Genomic DNA, 26,544 nt, shown 5'->3' on the forward strand with positions numbered 1-26,544 from the left:
GGCTGTGAAGGAAATGAAAGTTGATTAGTAATAGAGGCAATGTAACACAGTAGGATTTCTTGAATTATTTATTTATTTTAAAATTGGGGAAATTTGAGTTTGCATGGTAAAGGACAGAAACTTGTGAAAAAAAGAGGCTAAAGATATAACAGTGAGAAAGAGAGGGGGGTTGCAGAAATGGAGGAGAGAAGAGAGGTCTGTAGGAAATTTATAATTTCTAAAATTGTATCTGTATTCCTTCTTTGTGTGAACTGTATATAAAATTTATTGCATTTACATTATAATTAACTTCAATAATTGTCTTTTATATTTGATATATGAAGAAAACTGTTCTGTTGCGTTAACTTTGTATTTTAGCCAAAAATAAGTTTCCGTTGAATGTATTTCATTAGATCAAGGAACACAAGCTAAGTTTTAATTACAGAATGTTTAAGGAAACAGAAAAGAACTTTATTTCACGTTTGATTTGTTTTTACAATTATCTGACATTAAAATTAGATTGGTATGGTGTATTGGCCATGAGTGTAGGTATACAATTATCTTAGAATATGCAATTATCACATAAACTTATTTTTTGATAATGTTTATTTGGCCCACTAAAGAGCACTTAAATGATATATTATGGCTTTCCATACTGAAATACAAATAAATTACTGAAAAATGTAGAAATGAATAAAAACTAAATCTGATAATAAAATATCCCTCATATTTAATATTTTAAAATTCTTCAGGCAAAATAACATTGTTACTGCCACAAAATGCCTTCATGAAGGAAGAATACAAGAGCCTGGAACAATTAATATTTTCCTATTACAGTAGATCTTATGAACGATATGGCCAAATAGCTTTTGATTATAAACTAATTAAAACAATGACCATATCATTCTCATCATCTTCATTTTCATCAGACATTATTAGCTAAGATTTACTGAATGTCTTCTATATGCCAGACTCACTACTAGGCAATTTAAATTTCTTTCTCTATCCTCAGAATTAACCTATGAAGTAAGAGTAAATGGACCACCATCTCTATGTTACAAACAGATACTGGAGAGGAAAATAGCTCTTTCCTCTTCATCACATGAAGCAAAATTCGAAGACTTTAGAGCTTAAGCCTGGCTTTTATTTAGCTGAGGGGGCTGCCATTGTTAGCTAAATATCAGTGGCATCCAGTTCCTTTTAGCCCACCTGAAGGGTCAAAAATTCAAATGCATGGTATGAGGGTGAGGTACCTATACTTTCGTGAGAGGATAGCCTTGCAAATAGAAAAATATCTTCTTATAATTTGAGTTAAATTGTGTGTTAACAGTGAGAGTTAGGTTTGTCCTTGCGAGGCAGGGATGTGTATGTGTGCCGTGTGCGTGCACCTGTGCATATGCGTGCTCTAAGTACAAAGATTTAGTAATTAGTGGAAAAAAATGTCAGAAAACTACACTGATTGGTTGATGTTTAAGGTGGCCCTAGTTAAGTGCTTGCACTCATCCCAGACTGTTTTGTGAGACATGAACCACAATGCTATGTGAGTGTGACTTTAAACTGGGGTTTGGGTTTATCTGAAGATCTCAGAAAAAGTATAAATCAACTTGACAAGTGAGTGGTGTGTCTGGATGAGGCCAGGCCCTGTTGGAAAGTGGTGATGTTTTCTAACTGATGGATAAAGAATCACAAGGTGAAAGTTAGAAGTTGAGAATTCTCTCTAAGTTAATTAAGGACATGAGTTTTGAAGGCACAGCTAGGAACCAAGAGGCTCCCAAAGTATAGATTTTTTTCTTCTAGTAATGTGCATACACCTTCATTTTACTTATCTCATGTGTAGTATTTCTACCTCGATTTTTTGAACCCTTCTAATACAAGTTGAGAGCTTTGTAGAAAAGAGATTTGGAAAGGAGTCAGAGATTGTTTTATAATGGAGAATTCCAAATAGAATTGGAGGAAACAGAAGAGGAGGGAATAGCTGAAAAACAGGAAGAGGTTCTAGAGCTGGGTTAACCAGTATGGCGGCCACTAGGCAAATATTCTACTGAGAATTTGAACTATGGCTAGTCTGAGTTAAGAAGTTCTGTAAGTGTAATTTACATGCGAGATTACAAACCTTTATATGGAAAAAAGGTATCTCAATTTTTTATTACCTGTTGAAATACTAATATTTTGAATATATTAGGTTAAACAATATATTTTATTACAATAATATTACTTGTTTCTTTTATTATTTTTAATGTAACTATTAAAACTATAAATTATGTGTATGGCTCACATATATTTCCATTTTACCATGCTGGTCTACACTGAAATTGGCAGGCAGTGAACAGTGGTCTACACAGGAACAGAGAGAAACAAAAATTTTAAATGACAAGTGACAACTATAGAGCTGCATGATGAACTGCCTAACAAACATAAACTTTCCCCATATATACCAGAGGGAAATGACCCATAAGAGAGGTGGAAAACTTCATTCTTCAGATATAGATTATTCAATTTTATAAATTAGTAAATTGAAGCACAGAAAAATATAAATAAAGTAATTCATCCAAGATCAGATAAGTAATTTCGCTCTCAGTTGTTCCTAGTATTCTGTTGTGTTTATCTTGGGAATGTCTCAATGAATATTTGTCTAATTGTGTGATCATTCTCTTCCAATTACACAAGAAATAATAAAATGCTCTTCAAGCCTGCAGTGGGGGGGAAAAAATATATATATATATCTTTTTTTTTTTTTTGCTCCTTTGGTCAGAAAGGAAAATTCAGATTCTAAGTTCCATGAACACCTGTGGAGGGGCTTCATAGAAAGGGCTGCTACTGCTTGTTTCAAATAAAAGTCACCAAGAAGGTAGGTGTATAATTCGGGGTCCCCCCTTTCTATATCTCAAGTCCACATGTCTACATTTATAGATTATATTTTATGTAATTAGACTCTTTCTGAGGGGGTTATACTTTTATTTTACTGCTAAAATATAACAATGTCCCCTTACATGTTAGAAAAATACAGAAAAAGACCCAAAAAAGAAAATGTTAAAAAATTCATCCCGGGCTTCCCTGGTGGTGCAGTGGTTGAGGGTCCGCCTGCCGATGCAGGGGATGCGGGTTCGTGCCCCGGTCCGGGAAGATCCCACATGCCACGGAGTGGCTGGGCCTGTGAGCCATGGCCGCTGAGCCTGCACATCTGGAGCCTGTGCTCTGCCAACGGGAGAGGCCACAACAGTGAGAGGCCCACATATCACAAAAAAAAAAAAAAAAATTCATCCCGAGGAGGAGCTTCAAGATGACAGAGGAGTAAGAGGTGGACATCACCTTCCTCCCCACAAATACATCAGAAATACATCTACATGTGGAACAACTCCTACAGAACACCCACTGAATGCTGGCAGAAGACCTCAGACCTCCCAAAAGGCAAGAAACTCCCCACGTACCTGAGTAGGGCAAAAGAAAAAAGAAAAAACAGAAACAAAAGAATAGGGACGGGACCAGCACCAGTGGGAGGGAGCTGTGAAGGAGGAAAGGTTTCCACACACTAGAAGCCCCTACGCGGGCAGAAACTGCTGGTGGCCGAGGGGGGAAGCTTTGGAGCCACGGAGGAGAGCGCAGCAACAGGGGTGCGGAGGGCAAAGCGGAGAGATTCCTGCACAGAGGATCGGTGTGGAATGGAACTCACTAACCCAAGAGGCTCTTCTGCTCACGCGCCGGGGCGGGCGGGGGCTGGGAGCTGAGGCTCAGGCTTCGGAGGTCGGATCCCAGGGAGAGGACTGGGGTTGGCCGTGTGAACACAGCCTGAAGGGGTTAGTGTGCCACAGCTAGCCGGGAGGGAGTCTGGGAAAAGGTCTGGAGCTGCAGAAGAGGCAAGAGACTTTTCTTCCCTCTTTGTTTCCTGGTACACGAGGAGAGGGGATTAAGAGTGCCGCTTAAAGGAGCTCCAGAGATGGGCGGGAGCTGCGGCTATCGGCGTGGACTTCAGAGACGGGCATGAGACACTAAGGCTGCTGCTGCCGCCACCAAGAAGCCTGTGTGCAAGTACAGGTCACTATCCACACCGCCCCTCCCGGGAGCCAGTGCAGGCTGCCACTGCCAGGGTCCCGTGATCCAGGGACAAATTCCACGGGAGAACACAGGGCGCTCCTCAGGCTGGTGCAAGGTCCCCCAAGCCTCTGCCACCACAGGCTCGCCCTGCATCCGTCCCCCTCCGTCCCCCTGGCCTGAGTGAGTCAGAGCCCCCGAATCAGCTGCTCCTTTAACCCCGTCCTGTCTGAGCGAAGAACACACGCCCTCAGGCGACCTACGTGCAGAGGTGGGGCCAAATCCAAAGTTGAGCCCCGGGAGCTGTGCAAACAAAGAAGAGAAAGGGAAATTTCTCCCAGCAGCCTCAGGAGCAGAGGATTAAATCTCCACAATCAACCTGCATCTCTGGAATACCTGAATAGACAATGAATCATCCCAAATTGAGGAGGTGGACTTTGTGAGCAATGATATGTATATATTTTTCCCTTTTTCTCTTTTTGTGAGTGTGTATTGTATGCTTCTGTGTGTGATTTTATCTGTATAGCTTTGCTTTTACCATTTGTCCTAGGGTTCTGTCTGTCCGTTTTTTGTTTGTTTGTTTGCTTTTTAGTATAGTTTTTAGTGTTTGTTATCATGATGGATTTGTTTTTTGGTTTGGTTGCTCTCTTCTTTCTTTCTTTTTTCTTTTTAATTTTTTTAAATAATTATTTTAATAACTTTTTAATTTAATTTTATTTATTTTATCTTATCTTCTTTCTTTCTTTCTTTCTTTTTTCTCTCTTTTATTCTGAGCTGTGTGGATGACAGGCTCTTGGAGCTCCAGCCAGGCATCAGGGCTGTGCCACTGAGGTGGGAGAGCCAAGTTCAGGACATTGGTCCACAAGAGACCTCCCAGCTCCATGTAATATCAAACAGTGAAAATCTTGCAGAGATCTCCATCTCAATGTCAAGACCCAGCTCCACTCAATCACCAGCAAGCTACAGTGCTTGACACCCTATGCCAAATAACTAGCAAGACAGGAACACAGCCCCACCCATTAGCAGAGAGGCTGCCTAAAATCATACTAAGGCCACAGACACTCCAAAACACACCACCGGGGCTTCCCTGGTGGCGCAGTGGTTGAGAGTCCGCCTGCCGCTGCAGGGGACACGGGTTCGTGCCCCGGTCTGGGAAGATCCCACATGCCGCGGAGCGGCTGGGCCCGTGAGCCATGGCCACTGAGCCTGTGCTCCGGAGCCTGTGCTCCGCAAGGGGAGAGGCCACAACAGTGAGAGGCCCGCCTACCGCAAAAAAAAATAAAATAAAATAAATAAAATTAAAAAAAAAATAAAAAAAACACACCACCGGACGTGGACCTGCCCACCAGAGAGACAATATCCAGCCTCATCCACCAGAGCACAGACACTAGTCCCCTCCACCAGGAAGCCTACACAACCCATTGAACCAACCTTAGCCACTGGGGATAGACACCTAAAACAACGGGACTACGAACCAGCAGCCTGTGAAAAGGAGACTGCAAACAGTAAGTTAAGCAAAATGAGAAGACAAAAAAACACACAGCAGATGAAGGAGCAAGGTAAAGACCCACCAGACCAAACAAATGAAGAGGAAATAGGCAGTCTACCTGAAAAAGAATTCAGAATAATGATAGTAAAGATGATCCAAAATCTTGGATATAGAATGGAGAAAATACAAGAAATGTTTAATAAGGACCTAGAAGAACTAAAGAGCAAAGAAACAATCATAAACAACACAATAAATGACATTAAAAATTCTCTAGAAGGGATCAATAGCAGAATAACTGAGGCAGAAGAATGGATAAGTGACCAGGAAGATAAAATAGTGGAAATAACTACTTCAGAGCAGAATAAAGAAAAAAGAATAAAGAGAATTGGGGACATTCTCAAAGACCTCTGGGACATATTAAATGCACCAACATTCAAATTATAGGGGTCCCAGAAGAAGAAGAGAAAAAGAAAGGGACTGAGAAAATATTAGAAGAGATTATAATTGCAAACTTCCCTAATATGGGAAAGGAAATAGATAATCAAGTCCAGGAAGCACAGAGAGTCCCATACAGGATAAATCTAAGGAGAAACATGCCAAGACATATATTAATCAAACTATCAAGAATTAAATACAAAGAAAAAATATTAAAAGCATCAAGGGAAGAACAACAAATAACATGCAAGAGAATTCCCATAAGGTTAACAGCTGATCTTTCAGCAGAAACTCTGCAAGCCAGAAGGGAGTGGCAGGACAAATTTAAAGTGAAGAAAGGGAAAAACCTACAACCAAGATTACTCTACCCAGCAAGGATCTCATTCAGATTTGATGGAGAAATTAAAACCTTTACAGACAAGCAAAAGCTAAGAGAGTTCAGCACAACCAAACCAACTTTATGACAAATGCTAAAGGAACTTCTCTAGGCAGGAAACACAAGAAAAGGAAAAGACCTACAATAACAGACCCAAAACAATTAAGAAATACATATCGATAATTACCTTAAATGTAAATGGATTAAATGCTCCAACCAAAAGACATAGACTGGCTGAATGAATACAATAACAAAACCCATATATATGCTGTCTATAAGAGACCCACTTCAGACCTAGGGACACATACAGACTGAAAGTGAGGGGATGGAAAAAGATATTCCATGCAAATGGAAATCAAAGGAAAGCTGGAGTAGCAATACTCATATCAGACAAAATAGACTTTAAAACAAAGACTATTAAAAGAGACAAAGAAGGACATTACAACATGATCAAGGGATCAATCCAAGAAGAAGGTATAAGAATTGTAAATATTTATGCACCCAACATAGGAGCACCTCAATAGATAAGGCAAATACTAACAGCCATAAAAGGGGAAATCAACAGTAACACAATCATGGTAGGGGACTGTAACACCCCACTTTCACCAATGGACAGATCATCCAAAATGAAAATAATAAGGAAATATAAGTTTTAAATTATACATTAAACAACATGGACTTATTTGATATTTATAGGACATTCCAACCAAAGAGAACACTGACAAAATAAAAATGAGAACATTAGGACTAAGGAATTAATAACATATGAGAAATTATAATCTTAAATAATAAATAAGGCTAGGAACAAATATTTCGAAAAAACGATAAAATAGACAAACTTAGAAGGCTGAATTTAGTAAGACAAAAAGAGAAAAATCTATATATACACCATTAGAGGTAAGAAAGAGGCTACAACCACAGGATAGAAGAGTTCAAACAATTAAAACATATTTCCCGTAAAACTGTGATAAATTAGGGGAAAATTGGTGGCTAGATTAATTGAAAGAAAAAATTTAAAAGAAAAAATTGATTAGGGTTCTTGTTTTTTCATAAGGTCCTTGTTCATTCCTGAATATAGCAAACATAGAACATTCTTGAATACTTAATCTTATGAAGCTAGCACTACCCAGATTACAATCATGACAAAGACAGACAAGGCAAACCAAACAAACACACTTTTAAAAGACCACACAACAATCTCAATTATGAAGTTAGATATAAAAATCCTAAACAAAATATTAGCAAATTGAATCCAGTAATATATCAAAAGAATATTTCAGCATCTAGAAGTTTGAATATAGAAATATGTTTGTTTTAGTCTTAAAGATTCTATTAATTTAATTAGAAGTGTCACTTAGTGAAAGGAGAATAAAAGCAAAAGATCACCTTTATAGAAGTCGGACATTCAGCCATCTAATAGATTTCTTAATTTTTCCTGATAAGAAAACTTTTAAAAGCAAAGAAAGGATGTAGTCACAAAACAGAAAGAATGTTTATCTCACATCCTTTGCCATTTGAAAAAACTGGAAGCATTTCTTTTCTTTTTTTTTTAAAATAAATTTATTTATTTTGGCTGTGTTGGGTCTTCATTTCTGTGCGAGGGCTTTCTCTAGTTGTGGTGAGCGGGGACCACTCTTCATCGCGGTGCGCGGGCCTCTCACTGTAGTGGCCTCCCCCATTGCAGAGCACAGGCTCCGGACACGCAGGCTCAGCAGCCATGGCTCATGGGCCCAGCTGCTCCATGGCATGTGGGATCTTCCCAGACTGGGACACGAGCCCATGTCCCCTGCATCGGCAGGTGGACTCTCAACCACTGCACCACCAGGGAAGCCCTGACCCTAGAGTTTTATGTAAAAATTTAAAAAAAGAAAAATCTGCCATGTTAGTTTCTTGGTTTTATTTGTGTTGTTGTTAATTTGTTATTTTATTGAATTTTGGACAAAAAATATTGTCAGTATTTTATCTGTTTTCCGTGTATTTATTTGTTTTGTAGGTTTCTTCATGTCTTGTTATAAGATTAATTTTTATAAATATTCCAAATGCTGCTTTAGGAGAAGTGATCTCTTAAGAACATAAGGTTTAATAAAAAGAAATCTATTGAATCAAACATTAATTATTCAAATCATTTTATCCTTATTTTCTTTTTTTAACATTTCTTATCATATCTATTTCCCTTATGAATTTCTACCTCACATTCAGTTATCCCATATTGTATCTTAATCCATATTCTTATAATTTCATCATTCATATCTTGTTTCATGGAGTTTATATTTTATTGAATTTCAGCAGGCTAAAATTAATTTATTTTATAGAAAATTATTTAGCATGTTATACCCTTATGTCTGCCTGTTAAGCACTGCATCTTCTCCTTTTCTGGCTCACATAGGTATTTTTCTATCTTCTCATATATAAATGCTAATACTTTCTCTCTGTCCCTGAAGTTGCCCTAATGGGTTGTTCAGATTCTCCTTGAATTCTCACACTGTTCACCCAGGTTGCATTTTATTCACCTTCTTAGTTTCCATGTCAGAAGTTTGATTTGTAAGGCCAATTGTAGAGAATGGACTTAAGGACATGGGAAGGGGAAAGGGTAAGCTGGGACGAAGTGAAAGAGTGGCATAGACTAATATATACTACCAAATGTAAAATAGATAGCTAGTGCGAAGCAGTCACATAGCACAGGGAGATCAGCTCGGTGCTTTGTGATCACCTAGAGGAGTGGGATAGAGAGGGTGGGAGGGAGATGCAAGAGGGAGGAGATATGGGGATATATGTATATGTATAGCTGATTCACTTTGTTATAAAGCAGAAACTAACACATCATTGTAAAGTAATTATACTCCAATAAAGATGTTTAAAAAAAAATTCCATTACCTGAAAGACATGAAGAGTTAGGGCAATGGGCGTATCTGGCAGGTCAGTCTTTGCTGTGATTTTTTTTTTTTTTTTTTTTGGTTATAGAATTCTTCCTATTTTACTACAGACACCTTGCTAGCCTAGTTTGTATTGGTACCTGAGGCTAGAATTATGCGGCTTTCGGTACAATTTCACACTGAGTCCTTTAACAGCAGATCCTTCCTGTGGAGAATATCCTATCCTGCACGATCCTTTTCTTAGGATGACTTAGCTTGAGGATTCCACTAATGTGACATTGTTAGACTCTGTAAATCTACTACATATGTTCATATATATATGAACTTCAGTATTGGGCAGAGTTTTAATTTTTCCCATGGGGAACCTACTCCTTTAGCTGGGGATCTAACTCTATATCTGTTGCAAATATTTATAAATATTCTGCCATAGTTAACCAAGTAGAATCCCATTCAGGAGAGTTCAGTGTCAGATCTACTGATAGATATTCAACTCATATTGGATGATTAAGTCTTTTTTCTAGGATTCTTGGATTTCAGAATGCCAGAACTGCAAGATTGTGAGGGAAAACTCATGAAGACCAGCTTCTGTGCATGTGGAGAAAGCTCTCTGCAGCATGATCGCAAGTGGGCACTGAGGGCTCATGGCCAGCAGGCTACTCTAATACCTGCTCATCCCTCCCCATATGTGTACACTTCAACTAGGTAACTTCTATTATTACCAGGAGTCAATTGCATTTTTTCCCCACATATGTCCCAATATTTTTGCATGTGTAATTATCAAATTTAATGGAATATTATGCAAATTATAGAAATTAATGTGTCACAAGGTCACATAAGAGAATGAACTTAGTAATAGTTTTATTTGTTCTAAGTTAGTAACAATTCTTCTTAGTTATCCAAATTTCACATTCAAAGCTATACCCTGCCTCTCTGGGCTGGAGTTATCTTAACCTATCCTCTCTTGCATTATACTATTTGGCAAACTCCAGTCTTACCCTTTGGGTCCTTTGCTTTAATAACATTTTCTTAATGTTTAAATTTATTCAAATTAGGTTTCTGTAACATGAACATAGAAATACATGATAAATACACACAGTTAGGTAACCTCATGACACTCAGAGCGTGATATCATGAGTGAACATTAATATACAGTTACATCATTCTCAACATAAAATTGTCAATGACGAAATGGTTATTTTTCTTCCAAGGATTTTGTATATACAGAAGAAACCCTTAACTGACCTGCATTTAATAGGCTTTCTGGTTATCCAGGGATCTCTAGTCCCCCTGTAACACCTACAGCTGACTGATGCCTGTAATACTCTGGGCGCTCACGGCTGGTAAGCTTCTCTCTAAACACCTACCCTCCATGTGTATACATCTATTAAGTAACTTCTATGATTGCCAATAACCTGTTTTATTGTTTCTCACAAAATACCAATATTTTTATATTGCTATTTATGAAATGGAATGGACTATTATGCAAATTATAGAAATATAAATGTGAAAATATTTGTTGTTTTGATGAAGACAAAATTGACTATGTTGTAAAGGTTTGGTAGAAGCAAGTTGAATTCAGTGGGATTGAAACCACTGTAAATGATGGGAAAATTTTTGCTAAATTCTGGAAAATTTTGCATTCACATAAAACTGGGACTTTTTTAAAACTAGAATTTTAGATCTTAACTAGATTAAAGATGATTAAAACCCAAATCAACAGATCTATACTCTAAGAGGACTTGTCCTACTGTCAAAATATTGGTGAAAGAATATAGATTACATGTTTTAAGTTAAGGAATGTCTCACTATTTTTTATAATTCTCAATTCTAACTAATTTTAAAAATTAGTTGAATAATTCTTTTCCCCTGAGTTTTGCTACATCTTCTAAAAACATCATTAGACTTAGTAGAGCTCCATTAAATTTCTTAGTTTTCTTTCTCACACATACTCTGTATTTTTTATTTTCTATAGTATCTCTTTTAGCCCTTTAATTTTCAATTCCAGAAATTGACAAATTATTTCATTGGATAAATATTACTAAGTACCATGTGTCACTATGTTTCTATTTCTGTTTAAGTTAATGTGATTAAATAGAAAGACTCTTATTCCTTATGAGAGGCAGTGTAGTGTAGACTTTTTAGAAGAGGCAAGGTAGAGTGGATCAGAGAATGTGCTGGGAATCAGGCTATCTGGCTATTCCAGTCTTGACTCTGCCATTTCCTAAACTGAGTGACTTTGGTCCATTTATGGTGGTTCTCTGTGCCTCACTTTTCCTTTGCGTAAAAAGAAGAAAGCTATGTTACCTACTTCCTATGGCTGTTCTGAATATTAAATAAGTTAATACAGGTCCAGCCTTTTACAATACAGCCTCATTATCACTTAGCCAACTGCAAATATAAAAACGTCCCAGGACACTTGTTGAGTTCTCACATTTTGAAAACTAAACCTAAAATTTACAATAAACAAATAGTTTTTCTTTCATATATGTAATTAACAATATCCGTTTGTTTGATAATATTTTGTTAATAATCTCTTTAAAAGTCACAAACCTGTGTGTGTGTGTGTGTGTGTGTGTGTGTGTGTGTGTGTGTGTGTGAAATACAGGAGCAAGTTAATTAGAAATGAGTACTTTTACATGAGGAAAGCTGCCTTGTAGGCTAAAACAACATCTTCATGGGGAAAAAAATAAGCCCCATGGCTGGATTATCAAATGTAGCAGCTCAGTGGTTCAATTCATACCTGACAAGCTGCAAAGACTGCTGCTATGCAAATTCATCTCCCAGCTGCAAGGGTAATTAACATGGGTTTGTTGCAAGGACCTGTTCTTCTATCCATTCTTCTTCATGATTATTTTAGTAGCGTAACTATTGTCTGTAATTACTTAATCCACTCAGAGCAGATATAAAATTACCTTACTCTTGCGTGTAAAATAAGACTCTACCCTCTTCAAAATGCATGCTGTCTATTTGATATGCTAAGGTTGGCGCACCAGGTGGAGATGCAGGAAAACTGGATTCAGGCAATACAGTCCTTTTCCATTCAGATTCTTGTTTGAACTGATCCCTTTGATATTCTTGGTGTTGCATACTTATTAGTGGATTTGCTGTTAATATTTCTTCTTGGTTCATTAGCAATGAAGTGTGTGTATGTGAGTGCATGGATGTGTGTGTGTGTATGTGTGTGTGTATGTGTGTGTTTATCTGTTGCAGGGGAGTTAGGGGAAGAGCATTCAGGCCATCACCAAGGCCGTCAAGCATAACTGAGCTTCTCTCTAGCCAGAGAAAGTCACACAAACTCTTAGCTTGCATGTGATTGGATCACTAAGAATCATGTTTGGTGTTTCTCAAAGACTCATCAAAGTTCCTTAAGAGCTTACAGGATCTGATTCAAAGGGCAAGTTCACACAGTGTTCCCCATTCAGCACTTGAATAGGGGCATCTCTGTGAAAGGATTTGCAGAAGCTCAGTACTTCAATGAAAACAAAAATAGCTGTGCTGATTATATGTTTTACAGACAATGTAGTCAGTTGTCTATGTTAGATTTTGTTAATTAAAATCTAATAAAATATAAAATAAATTATACAGAGTTGATCTCAATATTGCATTTATTTAGAAATTGAACAATTTAAAAATCAGTGGCTTACAGCAACAATCCTGTGTCTACCCTCATGTATCACTGATATAGAATATTACATTGCACAAATCTCCCATGGTTTATTTTTCCTTTTTTACTCTTAATGGAGATTTAAATTATTTCCATTATTTTTCCTTATTTCAAAGAATGTTTTTATGTCTCTTTGTGCATAGATGTGAGTTTTTTCCTAGGGACTGCTAGGTTGATGGATGTGTGTTTTCAAATTTGGAAGATAGTGTCAATTACTCCCCAAATAGTTATGTGCACTACCACCACCAACTGTGCGAATTCTTTTTGTTCCATGTATTCACCATCTCTTGGTATTGTCTGATATTTAAAATGTAGCCATAGGATTACATAATGAAATATCTTATCATTTTAATTTTATTTTCCTGATTACTGAGGTCAGTGAGCATTTGTTCAGCATTTATTGGTTTTGTAGGATTCCTCTTCTGTAAATTGCTCTATGTATCATTTGCCCTATTTTGAATGAATTGCTTTCATGTTTGTTTGTATTAATTTCTATGTTGGACCAATACATTTTGGTCTGTAACTTGTAATTTCATATTTTAAGTGTCTTATGATGGACAGCAATTTTCATTTTTTTGTTGACAAATTTGTCCATCTTTGCTTTTATGATTTTTGTTTTGGGGAAGTTGATTTAAAAAATCCCTTCCAAATTACAATGTCATAAATATAATTTCTTTATATCTTCTAAAAGTTTAAGGTTTTACTTTTTAAAGTTTATTTTGCTTAGAATTGATTTTTGTACATGATATGAGGTAGGAACAGAGTTTTTCTTCTACTATGAAACCATTTGTCCCAACACCATTTATTGAATAATTCATTCTAATCTGCAATACCATCTCTGTTATAAACTGTTTCCATTCATGCGTGGTTCAGTATACTGTATTTTGTAATATAGATCTCCTTTTTTTTATCCTTGTAACAACTTCACAGTCTTAACTACTACAACTTAAAATAAGCCTTGAAATCACCTCAGTGATTTTCAAAAAAGTTTAAATTGTTCTTGGGCCTTTTTCTTTTTTTTTTTTTTTTTTACATCTTTATTGGAGTATAATTGCTTAACAATGGTGTGTTAGTTTCTGCTTTTTAACATAATGAATCAGTTATACATATACATATGTTTCCATATCCCCTCCCTCTTGCGTCTCCCTATCCCACCCCTCCAGGTGGTCACAAAGCACCGAGCTGATCTCCCTGTGCTATGCGGCTGCTTCCCACTAGCTATCTACCTTACGTTTGGTAGTGTATATATGTCCATGCCGCTCTTTCACTTTGTCACAGCTTACCCTTCCCCCTCCCCATATCCTCAAGTCCATTCTCTAGTAGGTCTGTGTCTTTATTCCTGTCTTACCCCTATGTTCTTCATGACCTTTTTTTTTCTTAAATTCCATATATATGTGTCAGCATACAGTATTTGTCTTTCTCTTTCTGACTTACTTCACTCTGTATGACAGACTCTAGGTCCATCCACCTCATTACAAATAGCTCAATTTCGTTTCTTTTTATGGCTGAGTAATATTCCATTGTATATATGTGCCACATCTTCTTTATCCATTCATCTGATGATGGACACTTAGGTTGTTTCCATCTCTGGGCTATTGTAAATAGGGCTGCTATGAACATTGTGGTACATGACTCTTTTTGAATTATGGTTTTCTCAGGGTATATGCCCAGTAGTGGGATTGCTGGGTCATATGGTAGTTCTATTAGTAGTTTTTTAAGGAACCTCCATACTGTTCTCCATAGTGGCTGTACCAATTGACATTCCCACCAGCAGTGAAAGAGTGTTCCCTTTTTTCCACACCCTTTCCAGCATTTATTGTTTCTAGATTTTTTGATGATGGCCATTCTGACTGGTGTGAGATGATATCTCATTGTAGTTTTGATTTGCATTTTTCTAATGATTAAAGATGTTGAGCATCCTTTCATGTGTTTGTTGGCAGTCTGTATATCTTCTGTGGAGAAATGTCTATTTAGGTCTTCCGCCCATTTTTGGATTGGGTTGTCTGTTTTTTGGTTATTGAGCTGCATGAGCTGCTTATAAATTTTGGAGATTAATCCTTTGTCAGTTGCTTCATTTGCAAATATTTTCTCCCATTCTGAGGGTTGTCTTTTGGTCTTGTTTATGGTTTCCTTTGCTGTGCAAAAGCTCTTAAGGTTCATTAGGTCCCATGTATATATTTTTGTCTTTACTTCCATTTCTCTAGGAGGTGGGTCCAAAAGGATCTTGCTGTGATTTATCTCATAGAGTGTTCTGCCTATGTTTTCCTCTACGAGTTTGATAGTGTCTGACCTTACATTTAGGTCTTTAATCCATTTTGAGCTTATTTTTGTGTATGGTGTTAGGGAGTGATCTAATCTCATACTTTTACATGTCCCTGTCCAGTTTTCCCAGCACCACTTATTGAAGACACTGTCCTTTCTCCACTGTACATTCCTGCCTCCTTTATCAAGGATAAGGTGACCATATGTGCGTGGGTTTATCTCTGGACTTTCTATCCTGTTCCATTGATCTATCTTTCTGTTTTTGTGCCAGTACCATACTGTCTTGATTACTGTAGCTTTGTAGTATAGTCTGAAGTCAGGGAGCCTGATTCCTCCAGCTCCATTTTTCGTTCTCAAGATTGCTTTGGCTATTCGGGGTCTTTTGTGCTTCCATACAAATTGTGAAATTTTTTGTTCTAGTTCTGTGAAAAATGCTAGTGGTAGTTTGATAGGGATTGCATTGAATCTGTAGATTGCTTTGAGTAGTAGAGTCATTTTCACAATGTTGATTCTTCCAATCCAAGAACATGGTATATCTCTCCATCTATTTGTATCATCTTTAATTTCTTTCATCTGTGTCTTATAATTTTCTGCACACAGGTCTTTTGTCTCCTTTGGTAGGTTTATTCCTAGATATTTTATTCTTTTTGCTGCAATGGTAAATGGGAGTGTTTTCTTGATTTCACTTTCAGATTTTTCATCATTAGTATATAGGAATGCCAGAGATATCTGTGCATTAATTTTGTATCCTGCAACTTTACCAAATTCATTAATTAGCTCTAGTAGTTTTCTGGTAGCATCTTTAGGATTCTCTATGTATGGTATCATGTCATCTGCAAACAGTGACAGCTTTACACTTCTTTTCCAATTTGGATTCCTTTTATTTTCTTTTCTTCTCTGATTGCTGTGGCTAAAACTTCCAAAACTATGTTGAATAAGAGTGGTGAGAGTGGGCAACCTTGTCTTGTTCCTGATCTTAGTGGAAATGGTTTCAGTTTTTCACCATTGAGGATGATGTTGGCTGTGGGTTTGTCATATATGGCCTTTATTATGTTGAGGAAAGTTCCCTCTATGCCTACTTTCTGCAAGGTTTTTATCATAAATGGGTGTTGAATTTTGTCAGAAGCTTTCTCTGCATCTATTGAGATGATCATGTGGTTTTTCTCCTTCAATTTGTTAATATGGTGTATCACGTTGATTGATTTGCATATACTGAAGAATCCTTGCATTCCTGGAATAAACCCCAGTTGATCATGGTGTATGATCCTTTTAATGTGCTGTTGGATTCTGTTTGCTAGTATTTTCTTGAGGATTTTTGCATCTGTGTTCATTAGTTCATCTGTAGTTTTCTTTCTTTGTGCCATCCTTGTCTGGTTTTGACAGCAAGGTGCTGGTGGCCTCATAGAATGAGTTTGCGAGTGTTCCTCCCTCTGCTATATTTTGGAAGAGTTTGAGAAGGATAGGTGTTAGCTCTTCTCTAAATGTTTGAGAGAATTCGCCTGTGAAGCCATCTGGTCCTGGGCGTTTGTTTGTTGGAAGGTTTTTTTTTTATCACAGTTTCAATTTCAGTGCTTGTGATTGGTCTGTTCATACTTTCTATTTCTTCCTGATTTAGTCTTGGCAGGTTGTGCATTTCTAAGAATTTGTCCATTTCTTCCAGGTTGTCCATTTTATTGGCATAAAGTTGCTTGTACTAATCTCTCATGATCTTTTGTATTTCTGCAGTGTCAGTTGTTACTTCTCCTTTTTCATATCTAATTTTATTGATTTGAGTCTTCTCCCTTTTTTTTCTTGATGAGTCTGTCTAATGGTTTATCAATTTTGTTTATTTTCTCAAAGAACCAGCTTTTAGTTTTATTGATCTTTGCTATCGTTTCCTTCATTTCTTTTTCATTTATTTCTGATCTGATTTTTATGATTTCTTTCCTTCCTCTAACTTTGGGGTGTTTTTGTGCTTCTTTCTCTAATTGCTTTAGGTGCAAGGTTAGGTTGTTTATTCGAGATGTTTCCTGTTTCTTAAGGTGGGATTGTATTGCTATAAACTTCCGTCTTAGAACAGCTTTTGCTGATCCCATATGTTTTGGGTCGTCGCGTCTCCATTGTCATTTGTTTCTAGGTATTTTTTAATTTCCTCTTTGATTTCTTCAGTGATCACTTCGTTATTAAGTAGTGTATTGTTTAGCCTCCATGTGTTTGTATTTTTTATAGATCTTTTCCTGTAATTGATATCTAGTCTCATAGCATTGTGGTCGGAAAAGATACTTGATACAATTTCAATTTTCTTAAATTTCCCAAGGCTTGATTTGTGACCCAAGATATGATCTATCCTGGAGAATGTTCCATGAGTACTTGAGAAAAATGTGTATTCTGTTGTTTTTGGATGGAATGTCCTATAAATATCAATTAAGTCCATCTTGTTTAATGTATCATTTAAAGCTTGTGTTTCCTTATTTATTTTCATTTTGGATGATCTGTCCATTTTTGTAAGTGGGGTGTTAATGTCCCCTACTATGAATGTGTTACTGTCAATTTCCCCTTTTATGGCTGTTAGTATTTGCCTTATGTATTGAGGTGCTCCTATGTTGGTTGCATAAATATTTACAATTGTTATATCTTCTTCTTGGATCGATCCCTTGATCATTATGTAGTGTCCTTCTTTGTCTCTTCTAGTAGTCTTTATTTTAAAGTCTATTTTGTCTGATATAAGAATTGCTACTCCAGCTTTCTTTTGATTTCCATTTGCATGGAATATCTTTTTCCATCCCCTTGCTTTCAGTCTGTATGTGTCTCTAGGTCTGAAGTGGATCTCTTGTAGACAGCATATATATGGGTCTTGTTTCTGTATACATTCAGCCAATCTGTGTCTTTTGGTGGGAGCATTTAGTCCATTTACATTCAAGGTAATTATCGATATGTATGTTCCTATTCCCATTTTCTTAATTGTTTTGGGTTCGTTATTGTAGGTCTTTTCCTTCTCTTGTTTTCCTTGCCTAGAGAAGTTCCTTTAGCATTTGTTGTAAAGCTGGTTTGGTGGTGCTGAACTCTCTCAGCTTTTGCTTGTCTGTAAACGTTTTAATTTCTCCATCAAATCTGAATGAGATCCTTGCTGGGTAGAATAATCATGGTTGCAGGTTTTTCCTTTTCATCACTTTAAATATGTTCTGCCATTCCCTTCTGGCTTGCAGAGTTTCTGCTCAAAGATCAGGTGTTAACCTTATGGGGATTCCCTTGTGTGTTATGTGTTGTTTTTCCCTTGCTGCTTTTAATATGTTTTCTTTGTATTTAATTTTTGACAGTTTGATTAATATGTGTCCTGGCGTATTTCTCCTTGGATTTATTCTGTATGGGACTCTCTGTGCCTCCTGGTCTTGACTGACTATTTCCTTTCCCATATTAGGGAAGTTTTCAACTATAATCTCTTCAAATATTTTCTCAGTCCCTTTCTTTTTCTCTTCTTCTTCTGGATCCCCTATAATTTGAATGTTGGTGTGTTTAGTGTTGTCCCAGAAGTCTCTGAGACTGTCCTCAGTTCTTTTCATTCTTTTTTCTTTCTTCTGCTCTGCAGTAGTTATTTCCACTATTTTTTCTTCCACATCACTTATCCGTTCTTCTGCCTCAGTTATTCTGCTATTGATCCCATCTAGAGTATTTTTCATTTCATTTATTGTGTTTTTAATCGCCGCTTGATTCATCTTTATTTCTTCTAGGTCCTTGTTAACTGTTTCTTGCATTTTGTCTATTCTATTCCCAAGATTTTGGATCATCTTTACTATCATTATTCTGAAATCTTTTTCAGGTATACTGCCTATTTCCTCTTCATCTGTTAGGTCTGGTGGGTTTTTATCTTGCTCCTTCTCCTGCTGTGTGTTTTTCTGTCTTCTCATTTTGCTTATCTTACTGTGTTTGGGGTCTCCTTTTTGTAGGCTGCAGGTTCATAGTTCCCGTTGTTTTTGGTGTCTGTCCCCAGTGGCTAAAGTTTGTTCAGTGGGTTGTGTAGGCTTCCTGGTGGAAGGGACTAGTGTCTTGGCCCTTTTTCACATACATTTTGGAATTGGTTTGTCAAAACCTAGTCAAGATCTTATGTGGAGTTTGATTGGAATTGCATTCAATGTACAGATTAATTTGGGGCAAAAGTGACATATTTTTAATTGGGTCTTCTTATCTAAGAATATAATTTTCCTACTTATATATAGTTTTATATCTTCCAATAAAGTTTTATACTTTTCTGTTATATTTTATTTAGAGTTCTTCAGTCAGATCTATATTTTTATGCTATTGTAAATGTGATCTTTTAAATATTACATTTTCTAACATGTATTGCTTTGGAGTAGAAATTTATAAATTTGTCTTCTATTCACCAATGTTCTTCAACTCTTATTAATTCTTGTTATTTTTTAATGTAGCCATCCTCAAATCATGGCGGTTTTGTTATTTCTTTTCTAGTTTCTATTTAGCTATGTGTGCCTTTATGTAATCAGACTCCATCAGCAAAATTCTCATAAACAATTCTGAAAAATAGTGATTATGTCTATTTTGATCCTAATTTTCAAAACAATATTCCTGAAAACTCTTCTTTATGTATATTTTTAGCAGTTGAGTTTTGATAGATAGCCATTACTACATTCAGTTTTGTTTCTATTCATAGTTCCCTAAGATGGTTAATCATGAATAGGTGCTGATTTTTTAAACAAATTAATATATCTGGTGAGATAATAATTTTTCTCCTCTAGTCTGCTAGGGTGGTGAATTATGTTGACATTCAATTATTAAAAAGCACCTTGTATCCACTGGATAAACCCATCTTAGTCACGATTTATTTAAAAAATAAAATAATACTTTTTTTTTTTTGCTAAGATTTGTTTAAAATATTTTGATTCTGTTTTCATGCGTAAGGGAATAATGTCCAATTTTCTTCCCTATTAGTCATCATGATTTTTAAAAATAATTCTACAGCATTTCTATTGATTGATTGATTGGCTGTGTTGGGTCTTCATTTCTGTGCGAGGGCTTTCTCTAGTTGCGGCGAGTGGGGGCCATTCTTTATCGCAGTGTGCGGGCCTCTCACTGTCATGTCCTCTCCTGTTGTGGAGCACAGGCTCCAGACACGCAGGATCAGCAGTTGTGGCTCACAGGCCCAGTTGCTCCTCAGCATGTGGGATCTTCCCAGACCAGGGCTCAAACCTGTGTCCCCTGCACCTGCAGGCAGACTCTCAACCACTGCGCCACCAGGGAAGCCTTCATCATGATTTTTATATCATGATAATTGTAGCTTCATAAATTGATTTTGGAAGTATTTTCTATTTTTCTTTTTACTGTAAGAATTTGTGTAAGGATAGAATTACATGTTCTCTGAAATTTTAGTAGAATGTCTATAGTATTTCCCCCTCTCCTAGTACTCTTAACCCTGTTATTTAACTCCTGCTACTTACCCAACTAGAATAGGTAGTGTGGTTCTGGAAATCACTAACATTTTTAAATAAGACTGTTTAGAAATAATTTATATAAGACTATTACCTAAGTCTTTATTACTACACATATCATCTCCCTTGATAGTCTGTTGTTATCTCCTTTTCATCTTATTCTGTCTTAAGGTATCAATGGTTTGTTTGCTTGTTTATGGACACAGGGACATTAAAGACACATCTCAAATATTTCCTTTCCATCAAATTTATCCCATTAGGTTGTGCTAGAATGGCTATGGGATTTTGGAGAATCAGCCCAAGAGGAAGTTGATTCAATACATTTAGTTTGAGATTAGTGGGATACACTTTTGTGGTTTACAGTCAGTTTCATTTCTATTATATTGTTGCTAGCCACCCTGGTGTAAAAGTAGCTTCCAGGTATACTGCTATTGTGTCAACTTATGTAACGTGATCCAAAGTTGAAGGTTCACGGCTCATACTATAATGTAAATATGTCCTTTAGCAACTGGCACTGGGGCCATGTTGGCAGTGAGAGAGAAGCAATATTTATAATCACAGAGCAAGAAGCTAATCTGTTGGAAGTTCTACCCAACATCAGATGCGTAAAATTATAAGTGTAACTGTTTCTCTGGAACACCCTGTAAAAAATAAAGAGCTGTTCTATTAGAAGTATACTTGTTAGAGCACTTATTATAAATACACCATATATTTTTCTGTTGTAAATCACACAAAACAGAATTTATAAATTATGTGTTTCAGTGCATGTCTTAATGAGATTACAAAGGGTAGTGTGTTTTTGTGAGAAGATGGGTGTTTAATGTAGCCCAGTGTATTAGATATATATTTCAGCATATATGACCTTGAAGTCTGGTGTATCTGGATAAAATTAAATGCAAGATTGCCACCAACACAGTCAACTGGCCTGAAGATGAACTATTTCCAGTGATCAAAATCTCACCTAAACCTATTAATGAGTCAATGTATTGAAAGAGTAACTTGATCATATAAAAAAAAAATTTCTGTAAATCAGAGCAGAGTGGTAATTTGAAAATGTTGACTATGCCTTAATTTCAGATTAAATTTGTATATATACATTTTTCAAAATTATTGCTTATACAAAAATTCAAATGTAACAGAAAGCCAAAAGTTCACCTCCCAAATAAAACTTGTAGCCTTAGAATGTCAAAAGTGTATCTTATTTTTGACAATGGGTGATACAAAAAGTACAGCAGTCTGTACCCTAGTGGGCTGGAGGTGCAACTGCAGGCAGAAACCCAGCTTTCCTGAGAGCCTCCAGGAAGTACTCTCACTGCTCCCAGGCTTCCTATGCTCTTTCTGCTTCAGACACTGCATGTGTTCAGCCTCTGTCACTGGGTCCAGGGTTGTGTTGACTTTCTCTACTAGATACCCATGCATCTCTCAGGGTCAAGCTGTTTTAATGATTTACTGTATTCTGATCCTCACCTTGGAGCTTTCTCCTGCTAGTCTCCTGGGTGTTTCCCAAACTAAGAGAGAGAAAGCCCTGTACACATTCTTCCTCCTGAGGCTTCTGTAGCAACCAAATTCTCACTGACATCAACCATCCTTCTGCCCAACAGTCATTTAGCTGAAGAGCAGCATATATATTGGAAATGGGGGTGGAGGAGTAGGGTATTAGGGTAGGCAAATGCTGGAAAGAAATCTCAAATGCCAAATCTTAGAATTGTAACACAATAAGTGTATTTCTCTCTCATGTGAAAGTTCACTGTAGTCAACAGAGTCTGTGGGGAGCTTTGTGCTACACAGTCATTTAAAGACCTGTGAGTCTTTCTTCTGTGACAACCACAAAAGTTAGAAGATAAAAAGAGTCGAGGATTGTGTAAGGGAGTATTAGGCCAATCTGGAAGTCATATGCATGATATTGACCTATATTCCATTGACCAGAACTTACTCATGTGTCTATAACTAAATCCACATGAGTTGGGGAATGTAGCCTTCCTGTCAACCCATTAATAAAATTAATCAGATTTAGTGAATGCATAGCATTTTGTCTGGGAAAGGTAACAAGTCACAGTCAGCATACCACCTTTTCAGAACCATGTCCTTTTTTTTTCAAACACAGATTGTTTTTAATAATGGAATAGAAAATAATTGGAGGAATATTTGATATATGATAGGTAGACTGGATAATATTATAGTAGTAGATATGTGAAATAACAAAGCCTGAACTGGCCAAGTGATGATATAAATAAAAGAGGTAGAAGGATGGGGTAAGTTATTACACAGGTTCAGAGAGGATTTGGAAACTTATTGGACCCAAGGACCAAATAAGAGAGAGAAGATTCATTTATAACTGTAAAGTTTACTGATGGGTGGAATGATGCTAACATAAATGGAAATGAAGTGCATAAAAGAAAGAGAGTACTTTAGTTGAAATTGATGAGCTCCATTTTGTAAATAACAGACTTGAACTTTCAGAAGGACTACAGAAGGTAGTGTCCATCAGGTCCAGAGAAATGTACTGGAGTTTAATTAAGCAGGACTGGGGCTAGAGATTTAATTAATTGTTTGCATAAGCATGAGAGCTTAATTCATGCAATTATTAAGGGAGATACTGTAGAAGCATAATAAAGGAAGGCTGAAGGTGGTAAATTTATAGAGGAATTCGTGGAGAAGAAAAAAGGAAAGAGAATTAGAAAGAATAGCATTTGCTTCTTTCTGATTAACAAGAGGGGCAACTGCAGCCCATGGCTGTGGAGAAAGAGGTAAAAAATGTAAGATGTTAATTTTCTTGGGGTAGAGAGAGATCAGTTCAAAATTAGAAAAAAATCTTTAATCTTGATTGTCTTAATATTTTTACTTCTTTTCTGCTGAAGGAATCTTTGTTATCTTAGTTTCTTCGATGGTTTAATGAGATTTTCAAAAAAAATGTGTATTAGTCATTTGGGAAAGGATCCTCATTTTATTATGAAATTATTTTCAATTTATACCCTAAAAAAGAAGCACTGGATTTATCTGATCTAATAACCTGTTTTTGGTTTCACATATCTAATTATTTTACAGGAGGCAAATGGCAACACACGAACAGTAGGCTGCTCATGAAGAAAGGCCCTGTAAAGGTGGAAGATGAAAGGTAATTGATCATTCAGAAATATTACATTGTGCACTACAGTTAACCACATAAATTAATTATGACGTGCTATTGTTTCAAAATTAGTATAGTAGTTAAGAGGCATTATTAGGATTATAATACACATTCATTCAAGAAGCATTTATTGAAAATTTGTTTTGTTCTGAGCATTGTTCTAGAACCCGGAGATCTGTAGGCAGATATGATACAGACTCTACAAGCAAGGAGTTGTAATCCACCTGGGAAATCAGTCCATATATGAATAATTACTTTGCAGTATAATAAATGCTTGTAGGAATGTGTCAGGATGCTGAAGAAACTCAGGACTAATTTATTCTCTCAACATACTATTGAGGTTATTTAGCTTGAAGGAAAGATATACAGGTGCCCCATGGCTTTATCTTGTCATCACTACTAGTGAGGAGAAGGAAAGTTTTCTTCTATGAAACCACCAGCGGTTTGATGTCTATTGTTTATATACATATATTTGGCAGTACTGGAGGGTGACATTTAGGAATGTGGTTAGAAATTTTGGCCAATATATGAGGATAATGAGACAGTCAAGAAGAGGAAGAACCACAAATTATAGCAGGCTTTGGAAAATTCCGCAATCACACAAAGCACATTCAGCATGAAAGCCTTAGAGTGGCATTTTTCCTACCCACACACATAAAAAACCTGTTTCCATCACAGTATTTCTAATGCAAAATGCTATACATTGACATAGTTGTTGCTTATTGAGAGTGTTGTATTTTGTTTTATTTAAAGATATTTAAAGAAATTGCTTCTTCACTTTCCTGTGATTCTTAGGGATAAAATATATTCTGGATATAAATTATTTCTAAATTTGGGCTCACTGGGTGGGAATGACAAAAGGAAATAGCCAGTGTTTGTCACAGTCAATTTTCAAATGATAGTCTCTTTCAATCATATCAGTTTGTAGAATTACTTCAGTGAAAGAAAATGTCTATGCCAAACATTTTTTCACAATCTGGACCAAGTGTCTAAGATGAATTGGATTAAGAAGGGGTGGGAGAGCAAACTCTTGGCTGTATTTGTTGCATGCTTGTCTTTTAGAATATGCAACATATAGAGAAAAATACAAATACCCACTTCTCTAATGTCAATTTTAATTCCAGAGTATTTGGGACCTGGTATTCAGGGTTACTAAGGTTTAAAAAATTATTTTTTATTCATTCATTCATTCATTTATCATTCAACAGTGTTGAATTAAACATTTCTTACTGTACTTAGAAATAGAAATAAATAAAGAACCAGGTAGACATGGTTATTTGACCATGGAGTTTAAAGTCAAGCAGGTAAGACGAACAAAAATAAAATTGAAATAAGTGTAATAAGTGTTTTGATGAAAGAGAACCAGCTGCTATGGGAGCACATAGCACCAAATCTGGTTTGTGTGTGTGTGAATGTTTGCGTTGTGTGTATCTGTGTGTGTGCATGTTTGTGGTGTGCGTGCAGATGCACATCAGGACTTTTCCCAGGAGGAATGATGCTCATGCTGATATATTAAAAATGAATAGGAAATAGTAAAAAATAGAATATAGGCTTGATCACCCATGGTGTGCAGGGGACATGGGACAATAAAAGGAGCAATGGCATTGAAAGCGATCATTGCTTATGTGTCCTCAGGTAGGTAATTTAACATTCAGATTATGCATAATTTAAGTATCTTGTTAGCTTGAAATTCAGTGAATTTATTGAATTAATCCTGAGTGGTTAAAAATTTTTTTTCTGCTCTGCAAATTTTATGATTCCTGATTGACTCAACACTTCACAGTTACAACTTATCCATTTTAATTGTGAAGACTGTACAGTAGTAAGAAAGAATTTCTATCTAGGGGCAAGTTGAAAATTCTCATTGACCATAAAGCTAGAAATTCAATAAAAGGAGAGTTTTGACTTCCAAAAAATGTGTTGTCTGGAAAAATATACTTCTGCAGTTTAGATTTCTTTGGTACAGTAGAATAAATAGAGGGCATGAGTTCTAGGATGGGGATGAAATGCAGTTTCTTTCAAGGTCTGAAGTGGAGAAGAGTTTGGTAGGAGAGCAAGCGATGGTGATATTGATGTGAATTCTGATCACTGAACTAATCCAACCAGCAGGGGATTTATTTCTGTCATGTTATGAGAAGCATATCTAGGGAGAGAAGAGGAAAATATTAGAATCTATACTTTCATTCAATATTTGTTGCACAAATATTTACCGAGTATTTTTTGTTTGACAGATACCATGCTAGGCACTTAAGGAGTTCAGAGTCCAGTGGGGAATATGAAAATATTAATTATTTCATCAATGATAATAATAATAATAATGGCTAATGCTAAGTGAGTGCTTGCTGGGTTGGAGATCCTGTGCTTAGTCCTTCACATGGCTTCTCTGAGTCAGTCCTCATAAAGAGTATTAGAGATGAGTGCTATTATTAACCTAATTTTATAGAAATGTAAACTGGGGCGAGGGCAGTGAGATCAGTATTGTATCTGAGATCACTCAAGTAGTAACAGGAACTGCTATGAAAGAAGTAAATGCAAGGCTTTTTGCAAAGAAATGCAAAGAAGTAAATGCAAAGCCTTGCATTTACTTCTATATATATATATATATATATATATATATATATATATATATATATTTTTTTTTTTTTTTTTCAGTACGCGGGCCTCTCACTGTTGTGGCCTCTCCCTTTGTGGAGCACAGGCTCCGGATGCGCAGGCTCAGCGGCCATGGCTCATGGGCCCAGCCGCTCCGCAGCATGTGGGATCCTCCTGGACCGGGGCACGAGCCCATGTCCCCTGCATCGGCAGGTGGACTCTCAACCACTGCACCACGAGGGAAGCCCAAATATTTCATTTTTGAATATGTTTAGACATACAAAGATAGTCCAGGGTT

The sequence above is a fragment of the Hyperoodon ampullatus genome (assembly GCF_949752795.1).
Source record: "Hyperoodon ampullatus genome assembly, chromosome: 12".
Lineage (NCBI taxonomy): Eukaryota > Metazoa > Chordata > Mammalia > Artiodactyla > Ziphiidae > Hyperoodon > Hyperoodon ampullatus.